General features: G+C 38.0%; 1 non-coding gene across 1 annotated transcript; it reads right to left on the bottom strand.

Annotated features, from left to right (window-relative positions):
- Positions 1-6,212: 6,212 nt before the first annotated feature.
- On the bottom strand, positions 6,213-6,284 carry Trnap-ugg (transfer RNA proline (anticodon UGG)). The gene has a single exon. It is a non-coding gene; the product is annotated as a tRNA-Pro (tRNA).
- Positions 6,285-10,953: the final 4,669 nt, after the last annotated feature.

Below are 10,953 nucleotides of genomic sequence, written 5' to 3' on the forward strand. Positions count from 1 at the left end.
AATTACTGGCTGCAGGTGGGTCTGATTGACCTATTGTATAATTTCGAAGGTCTTCATTAGGCGATATTTTTCACCCCATACACACGCACACACAGTATTTCCCAAACGTTCCCCCATTCGATTGGGCTTATCCTCGGCGAGAAGGAGAGTGGCGCATAATGCTTTCAACTAAATTATGATATTGGAATCGGCTTCTCCGCACATATATGTATATTTTTTCACTCTCGTGAACAGATCCAGCATCCAGCCGCTCGTTCCAGTTGGTTGGATTATAGGTTACAAAATAGTGGAGAATCACGGGGTCCGCTCTTTAATGCGGTGATTATTCAATTTCATGGTACGGGATATTGATTTAGCAATTAGCTTCCAGCACTAAATATGAGCTCTTATTAGTTGGGAATTCTGAGACTACTTTGAGATAACCAGTTGCTCACGGAAGGGAGCAGCCAATTTGGCCGCAAATAATCGGATAACGAGAGAAGTGTACGGAATGAGAATAAAAAATTGATATCTAAGAAAAATATGAGATCCTCTGAATGATGTTTTTCTCCAGAGCTGCATGACAACGCTTTATAATCTTTGTGTAAGAAGAATTGGTCGGCGTTAAGTCAGAGCGCACTAAGTTCCAGATTGGGAAATATAGATATGATAACGCTAGATAATGGTAACGCTGGATCAAACTATTCGCCAGATACACATTGATGTTATCAAAATTGGAATTGAATAAAATGAATAGCATAGGAAAATCTGATCATAATGGTGACATTTTTGTGCAGAGAGTGTGATCCAACTATTGAGCTTCAAATATCTGGAGATCTCGGAAACGATTTGATAATCTAAACACTGAATGTGGGAAACAGCGAAAGATTTGATCGTTTCTTAAGGGGGTTGTACACTATGGAAACTTGAGAAAATTGAAAACAATATTTCTGGCCTAAAATGTTCTCTGGGATGTCAACTTTACTGTAGTTTTTGTCCCAGTTTGTCCGATACTCCGTTCCAAAGTTACAAGCCAATTAGTGGACCTAAGTCTTTGCGTAAGGAACGCGGATCCAAAATATTTGAAACGCATTTTCCTCGAAACTAAGTTTTGCAAACTGATGGGAGTTCTACCTTCGGAATGGTCCATCCGATTTTGAAGAAATAGTTTTTCCCAGATTCTCCACTAAATTTTCTGTCATAATACATAGGATTTTTTCGATATTTTGAAAAATAAAATTTTAGTGAATGTTTTTATCTCGATTTTTGAGGCAAAAACGCATTTTTTTACAAAAAATGTCGTCATTTCGTCAAAAATCAATATTTTGAAAAAATGCTAGATGGGTTCCTGGCACCATCTAGTATAAGTATCAACTATTGGACCCTCGAGGTTTTTACGAACTTTTTGGCCAAAACACCATGGCCGTCAAAGTGTTAATAGATCGTAAAGATGATTGCATTAATAGATCTCATAAAATAAAATTATTTTTATTTTCTAAACAGCTGAATAATTGTAAAATAATATGGGAAAAAAGAAATCCATTAATTTTGCGTGAAATTCGAAATATTATTCAACATGCTTCGGATTGTTTGATTTGGGTAAAATGCACTCGACAAAAAAATTGGAGGAACAGAGTGCGAAGTCGGAAATGCTTCAATTTGTATAGCTTATTATGATTTTGATTGTTGTGCTCTCGTGGTCGAGTGATTACCGTCACACATTATCATGCCGGGGGTTCAAAGAAATTTCTTCCGACTTGCACAGTAGCCACGTGTATTCTACACCCAAAGTTAATTTTTAGCACATGTTATGTCATCCCGATTTATTACATTAAATAAGCTGAAAAATAACAGAAAATGTTCTACTCCCCAATACATGTGTATCATTTGTATAACATATATATATAACATTTATGATGAGATGTAATATTATCACGCTTTTATATATCCACGCTGGCAGCTATATGGATAGCGTGGTTGTGTGAAATATCTTTGAATTCAAGCCGGCCTTGGTTCGATCCCCGTTGGCATAATCCCAAGCACACGAAATGGCATTATTCCTGTCAAAGATGAAATGTTTCCAGCCAACGCTAGTTTGGGTGTAGAGCTTGCCACTCCAGAATACTTTCAAGACGTGTTATTCGGCATAGAAATCTCAGCCAAATACTTCTTATAGAAGTTAACGCAAGTGAGTGCCATCCAAGAAGAAGAAGCTTATTTTGATGAACATTACCATAAGCATTTAAAATTCCCTTGTTTTTTAAATGTTTCGCAGTCTAAAATGGTTTAAATTGATGAAAATCGGAAGCATTCCCATTTCCCTATATATTTGTTCTGTCCATTTGTGTGCTTTCCCGAACAGCGCTGTCAATAACGGGCAACTTATGCAGCCGCTAGAATAGAAACAACGAAGGGGATACTCCACCCTTGCATAGTGAGTAATTCTCAGAATCTTTCTGTGCCCGAAACAAAGGTCGTGTATTTTGCTTGTTTTGTGTTTTATGTTTTCCCTCGAGCTGTGAACGCTAGTGAATATTTCACATGAAGTGTGTTTCGATGTTTCATTTTTATCGCTGCAACTGTGTGCATCTGTTAGACGCGTGTTTGATGCTTGTTGGATGGCGATGCACGGAAGATGCCTCTCGTTAAATACTCAGTGCAATGCGTGCATTGATATAAAAAACAAATTTTGACATATGACCAGTTAGTGTATTGTTCTCGCAAAGGCAAGAAAAAATCGTTGCTTCTCGAAATGATTCTACAAAACCACGCAAGCCATTAAAACTTTTCAGGGTTCCCGGAACTTTTTACCATAGAGTTATTTACCAACAAATTAAAATAAAAGATTGCGTAGTCCTACGTCCCAAGCGGTCGCGTCTCGAATTTTTATGCGAATTTTCTTGCGCGATCGCACATCTGCGCAAGTGAGTAGTCCGCTTTTAACCGTGAAAAAGAGAAATCGAATGTTGATCACGAATGGAATCATCAGAGTTTGAGTTATTTTCTCAAGGAAACTTTTTTTATACGGTCTCTACCCACCGATTTTTTTTTCAAATTGTGTAGCGAACACTATTTTTCAAAGCTACTGGTGAAGTTTAGTACGATTTTTGACGTGGAACTACGTCTTTCATTTCTATACTGGGGTGTAAGTTCAAAGTTTCGAAAACGAAAGCGGTACGCCGGAGAACGAGATTTTGAGCGTTAATAGCTTCAAAACAACTGAACGAAATGGTATGATATACACTTCATTCGAAAGATAAAATGTCTACGCGTTCTATATTTGTTACTTTTTGATCCAAAAACTTGTTCCAATAGCCTTAAAATTGCTTTCAAAACAGGCTATTGAAATCACACCAATCGGTATAATAGCGAGTGTCGCTCGGAAATCCACTCAGTTACTTCAAAACCATGGAGCCAGGGTAAACTGGCATTACAAATTAGATGCAAGAAGCGGAAATTTTAGTACTTTGCGTTTTTGCAAATCGGAAAGTTTCCCTATCACAGACTTCAAAACCATGGAGTCTGGGGAAACTGGCATTGCAAATTAGATGCAATCAACGAGTACTTTTGTACTCGTTTGCGCTTTTGCAAATCGGAATGTTTCCCTAACACAGATTTCAAAACCCTGGAGCCTGAGAGAATTGGCCTGGCAAAATAGATGCAAGTTGTGGGTACTTTTTACTCGTTTGCGTTTCTGCAAATCGGAATATATCCCTAACACGGATTTCAAAACCATGGAGCGTGGGAGATTGGCATTGCAAATAAGATGTAAGCTGCGAGTACTTTTGTACTTGCTTACATTTTTGCAAACCGGAATGTGTTTTCCCAACACAGATTTCGGAACCAATAAGTTGGGAAAATCGGCATTGCAGATCTTCGTAGTACTTTTATACTCCCATGCATTTTTACTCTCCGGAATTCGTTTTACTAACACAGTCTACAAAAGCGGGTACAACTTCTATGCATACCGTTTGATGATTAGGCAAAATGTTGATAAATATTTGCTGCGATAACCACTACCATAATGCATGAATTGACCTAAATTGGGATTTGTTTGCAATTGAATTCATAAATTGTTTCATTCATTCACTAGCTTAATCAATAATTGAATCAATACATACAAAAGATAGCTCTGCGCAGCAGCGATATCGTACCCAATGAGCAACATCCGAAGTGCGATGATTGCTAATTTAAAAAACACAAATGGTTACTAAGTCAACGACAGTCCTACGTCAACCTTGCGGTTATACCATAGGTATAACCCATCCAAAGTTTTTATGAAATAAAATTTACGTTAATAACTATTTTTGCCGTGAACGAATTCTGGCGATTTACATACCAAACGAATCGGAGATTCCCTAAGATTTGTTTGATATGCTATACATTACAATCCCATAGTCTGTATATGGTTTAAATTGATGAAAATTGGAAGCATACATTTGTTCTGTCCATTTGTGTGCTTTTCCGAACAGAGCTGTCAATAACGAGCAACTTATCAACGAGCAACGAAGAGGACATCATAAGATGTAAAGTCTCCGTAAACAAAGGAAAAGAAGAAGAACGAAGGGGACTATTTGCCTAGAGTATAAACAGTGGATCTTGCTGAGGCAAACTTCATTCTTCGCGAGGGCACCGGCTGGACAACACCGTTGCTGGGCGAGCTGGACGGCGATAAATCGAATGGTTTTGTCAAAGCAATGGGGGTGGAGGAGTAATATGAGGAAAGAGTAGAGTTTTCCAAGGGCCAATTTGAAGGCTAGAGACGAATGAACTGAAGAAGTGTAAAGTCTCTTTAATTCAACAAGGAAATGAAGGAAAGGCAAACTTTCAGTATCGTTCTAGATACGAAACAATGAACATTCCTTGTTTTGGGCCATCACATGTCTTCGTTTCGGACTGAGCTGCGGACGCGACCAAATTACTCTCCCGCTGATGTCTCTGGCATTGCAATCATTGCATCAAACTGACGCCATTGCATTAATGTTTTGAGCTACACAATTGTGTGAGGAATCATCAAGCTAGGCTATCGTCAGCTCACCAAGAAAATAAATATTCTGGAATTTTGTCAGGGATTTGGTTTCACATGACGGTAGGAAAACTCTCTCCACAAAGGATGACAGCTAAGCTAATCTAGACTGACAATATTAACAGAAAGGGCTTCTGTTGAGAGGAGCGCAAACAGAGATAAGTGTGTGTAGGTTTAGTTGCTTCAAGCCGTCGATATATGGATATTCCCGTGCGTACGTGCGTGCTTCATAACCTCTACGGAAAAATAGTGCATCTTCGCTACGCTGACACCCCATTTGTAATGATAAATATAAACAAGGAGGGGAGATAGTTAACGACAGTTTACATTGTTTGTTTTCTGTCATCATAAAGGCTTCGTTTGTGCCTTTGACATTGCATCGATGCATTGAACTGACGTGAAGCAGGTGTTAAGGTTGTGCACCAAAAAATTATTTGGGGAATACCAAGTTTTTAATAAGTTATAATAAGTCATTAATTTATTTGGGTTTGCGTACAGATAGTGTTCATTTCGCTTATTTAGTGACCAAGAAAGTAAATGTCGTTCTGGAATTTTGTATGTGATTTGGTTTCGCTTGCCAGTAGCGAAACTTTCTCCACTAAGGATGACAACTGCGCTTATCTCGAGCATGTATTGTTCTGCGAGCACAAGAATGAATCATCAAACAATTATCGTCAAATGATTCTACAATTAAAAAAAAACATTTCAGGGCGACCAAACTGGTAGAATGGTTATTTCAAAATTTTCGTAGCATTATAAAATATTATTCGCAGTTATAAACAAGCGACTTGAATTAAACTACAGCGTAGTTCTACGTCAACAATGTGGTCGTGTCTTGAACACAACCTTCTATAATTTTTTTAAATGCGGTCCCTATCCCCCGCACAAAAACAGGTTTGCCTGTATTGAACTGGCAACAAGCGAATTCAACTATAAAATATTCTCCAACCGATTATACTAGAACAAATCTTTGGAAAAATGAGAATGATTCCAATGTTCGTCAATTTAAACTATTTAGAAAATTAACTGGAGAAACATAATGGGTATCAAAATAATCTTTGAGAAAAATTGATTTAGATTCGTTAGTCGAATAGAATTATTGATATTAGAAGGCATTTTTTTTCAAATCTTTGTCATTACCCAAAATAATGTTTTTCAATATCAACAATTGGGAAAGAAACAAGTGCTGTAAAGTAAAATAATGCTCGGGCTCAACCGGGATTTGAACCCGGGACCTCTCGCACCCAAAGCGAGAATCATACCCCTAGACCATTGAGCCGCTTACGAACCAGATCTCTGAAATCTCAGTTTTGTATTATTGCTGCGAACTAAAACCTAACATTTTTTTGGAGAAGTTTCCACGTGTAAACGTGATCGTGTAAACACTCATAGTAATTAGCCCGCCCCGAAGTTGGAGGAGATGAAACGGGAGCCACACCGAGATGTCTCACTAGTAGGCACCACCGCTCATGCAGATTCATGCCAGCTGCTGCTGGTCCTCGGATGGTCCCTCACTCTATGTCTAATGGGAAATGGCGCAAGTGGCAAAAAGAAGGGTAGCAGTTGAAATCGATACACGATATTTCATTAGCGAGGTGCGTTCCGGTTCGTGAGTTGGCCGCGGCCGCCGGTGGTTGAGCTGAATCTAATTGCCGGCTGAGTGAGTGGCCGCCCGTCAGAGTGGCGCGACTACGCGTGGTGTGGGCCGATATCCTCTCACGCTTGATTATTATATTTATTCGTGGCGATGCGATTGTCCCTCGACCTTGTTCAATGCGTTTGCATTTGCTGGCATAGGTGAGTGTGGGGAACTGAATGATTTCATGAAATACGAGCAATTTACTTTCCCAATGTCGCAAATGTGACGGTACTCCAGTTAAAGTGGCGAAACTGACTCAATTGTACTGGTTTAGATATTGTATGGTTTATTCAAACGTGTATTTTTAAAGTTGTGATTGTTAAATACGATGCTCGTAATTTCGGACACGTTCTAATAGAGGATAGTCCTAACTAAAAATAGACGCTATATTTCTCAATGATACTTGGTTTTACTCCATAAACACACCCGTTTAGATCGAGTACATGTTCCCCATCTTATGTTCGATCATCGTGCGGTTAAACCAACATGAACTGCCGGTGGGTTGGATGATAATTAGCTGCAATTATCCATGTTTTCGGTCCTAGCATCATGTGAAAATTGTGATCAAAAATAACTCCGACACCGACTCTCCGTGTTCTCGGGTATTCAAACGTCTTTGTGCACATTTGCACGGAATGGGAGCTCTCGCTTAGCTTAGACATCGGATATTATCAACAAATAAAAATTCTGCCTCCGTTTGTACCCCGACCTCATTCAGCTTTTCCACCGAACACGTCTTAATTTTCCCAATTGAAATTCAAAGCAGCGTTCCGTATTCTCCAAACAATTAAATTCGAGCATTACTTGTATATTATTGCTTGCTCACAACTTCAGGGACTTGTTTTGCACACTTCTCCTTCGTCAACTCACAGCTCACTCAACAGGAGATTTGACCGCCGGACTTCAAAGGAAACCCGGAGCGAGAATCTCCGGTCCCTTTCTTCATCTTATTAAATTAGCCGTACTCAATTTCGCATTCATTCCCGCTTAATTATTCGTGTTTTCTTTTTTTCGCGTATTTGTTGTTGTTGCTCTTCGCTACTGGTCCTCATTCCTGACTGACTGATGATGGTCGCTATTTGCTCCCATTCACGACAGCCAGCGTCGTCGTCGGATGGCCCCGGTAAAGAACGGTACTGCACTTGAATCATTTGAAGCCAAAATGTCCTTCTTCGGGTCGCTGTGCGCTCTTGTTATCGGTTAGTTGTTAGAGATGGAATTTTTGGTCGGAGTGGATTGCTCAAGTAGCGAGACAATCAACATTCCAGAGCCTCACGGTTCCACTGCAGCCTCTGATACGGTACATCGGACGTTTTGGTGGCAGTTAATGAACTGGTGTTCTTCCGGGAAATCCGAATTGAGCTGAAATCTGAAGAATTCACTCTTTTTGTTCTGAACTTCAATCGAATCGAGACAATTCATATGAGGCAATGATTTGTATTCGTGTGATTTAGTTGGATGGTTTTTGAAAACAATTGAATTCAGAATAAAGGTTATCGAATTGTTTTCTGCTGCAAAAAGACAAGACGTTTGCACTTTTAATTTCACGGAGGCGCTTCGAACTGTTGTGATTATTAATATCTAAAAAAACACATGAATTCCGATTCTCCCTACCAGCAAAACCCACGTACCGATTGTTCAAGGGCAGTTATCCTCCTAGAAGAATAAAACGGCATAGGAAATCATTATACATTTATCTGTTGGATGGTAGCGCATAACAGTATCAACCCGCCGAGAAATGATTCTTGGGGATTATCCAGATAAAGGAGGCACTTTCGGTATAGTACGATCGTAAAAGCTAACGGTGGAAAACCGTCGTCATCCTAGAAAAGGAACAAAACGCGCGCAACGGCCGTTGAAAAACGGGAAAGTGATGAAACCACAGCGAGGTTTTTGGAAATTGAAAATATTATTCCAATAAGATTTTTTTTAGAAAAATTATTGAAAATAAAAATACATTTCAAAAGTTAAACTGCCTTACTCAAAATATTAACCACTAGAAGCACTATTCGGAACTCTAATAGAAAACTGGAATTGGAATAACTGCAACATAGTTTTGAGTAATGCATGAATATCAAGTATATTTCAAATTTTTAACCCTTCTTTGCATAATGGTAGAAATGAAAGCCAAAAAATGATATAGAAGAAAAAGTTCCCTTTAAGGTGAGCACCATTGAAACAGACTTGATGTTTAAAATATGTTTTGAAAACTGAAAACTGGAATTTTGAAACAAACGAATCTTCTATTTGCTTTCTGAGCACAAAATCTCTTCAGAAAATCGAAATTGAAAATGAAACTGAATGTTGAAAAGTGGAAAATTGCAGAGACATTTAAATATCACTAATTTTCGAAAATGCAAAAAAAATATTTCTAAAAAAGTTGATGGGTCTGAGCCTAGGGGCACGGACGGGATCTTGAAATAGGACTGTGATTGTGTGTAGTAATTGCATTTAAATTGAGTTTTTCAGTGTTCAAAATCTGGATTTTTTTGTCTTTTGATACATCAAATGGAAGCCCTGGAAAAAACGTTTCCTGTATGTACTTGTATCCTTTAAACGGGTTAGATGACATAACGTGGTAGAATTCGGTACCGCATTCTGTTTAAAAATGTACACAAAAATATCATTAAAGCCATTACTACCCTTTTCTTCTGTTTGTTAAATCATGCAGAAGAAGACAAACAGTCATCATGTATCATTTTTAAACACGTGTCTAAATAGTTAAGACCTACATAAATATAAGCCTGTGTCAAATCAATCTATGACTACAAAAATATATTATAGGTAAAAATAGCATTATCTCCTTCGTTACCACGTTGTCCGGAACATTATTTGTAATAACTTCATAGCCCTGTAAGATCGCGACTACTCGAGCTATCATAATCTGATTTACGTGGGTATACCCTATTGATCTTCTAAATCAGCAGCCATTTAAATTTATTATTGCATTTTTACATAACCAAACAACATACTCGATATTATGACATCCTGGACCACAATTACACAAATTGTTAGTAGCGAGACCTACACGATAAAAACATGAATTGAGCACAAATTGATTGGACGACATACAATATAATATAAAATTAATGCCTATTATCGGTAAATGAAGAATAATTCATTTTACGCATCAACTCACATTATGAAATAACGCCCGAAGTTAGGCAAAAATATTGCTCGTTGCGTCGGGGAGGAAGCGAGTGGATAGTGCAATCGATAGAAAACATACCCAACTAAATCGTCAAATTGTATTTGACGTAGGACTTCGTCTTTCTTTTCTATACCGGGGTGTAAAATCAATGTTTCGAAAACGAAAGCATTACGCCGGAAACCGAGATTTTTAGTGTTAATAGCTCCTAAACAACTGAACGAAATGGTATGATAAACACATCATTCGAAAGATAGAATGTCTACGCGTTATATACTTGTTAATTTTTGGTCCCAAAACTTGTTTCAATAGTCTTAAAATTGCTTTCAAAACAGGCTATTGAAATCACTAATCGGTATATAAGCGAGCGCCGCTCGGAAATCCACTCAGTTATAATTAAACAGCGATTGGAGCATGTTGTCGCTGTTGTGGTGAAGCTAATTTCGTTCATCATGAAAGCGCTGATGATCGGTGAACGGGTGTGATTGCTTTTTTGCTGAATATTGTGCCTCCAACGTAACGTCACCCTTGCGGTTATACCACAGATATAACCCACTTCCTGTTTTTTACTATATTCACTGTTCATGTTTCAAGCAAAAAAAAATTGGATAAATTTCCTGTCTAATGATATATAACACAACATATTTCGCAATAACCATTTTGAGTAATATGCGTTTGAAAACTCTTAATAAATCATTACATTTTTCGTAGAGTGACTCCCCTATCTAGAAATCAAAGACATAGTCCTATGTCAACATTGAATACAAAATATTTTCAGAGAAACGTTGCACATTTCTAACCGTTCCAAGAGTCGATGAATATAAGCTTTTTTCAATATTTTGGGGGAGTTTACATATAATTCAGTTTTAACATCCGATTAAACGTCAGAAGAAATCTCAGAAAGTTTTCTTACGAAACTACACGCGATCATCCTCCTGATTGTTATTTAGTTTTATTTTTTCTTTTATGTTTACAGGCAATCCATTAAATAAGTTTCAGGGAGCCAAACTCTTAAGTCTATTTTCATTACTTATAATTCAAAACAATGTTACCTAATGCTATGGTGAATAGCATACATAAACGATTACTCACGGTCGACTCGACTTTAGTAGGGTGACATATTTATTTCAGGAATAGGGGGGATATAAAACGAGAAGGCAA

This window comes from Toxorhynchites rutilus, chromosome 1 (genome assembly GCF_029784135.1).
Source record: "Toxorhynchites rutilus septentrionalis strain SRP chromosome 1, ASM2978413v1, whole genome shotgun sequence".
Taxonomy (NCBI): Eukaryota; Metazoa; Arthropoda; class Insecta; order Diptera; family Culicidae; genus Toxorhynchites; species Toxorhynchites rutilus.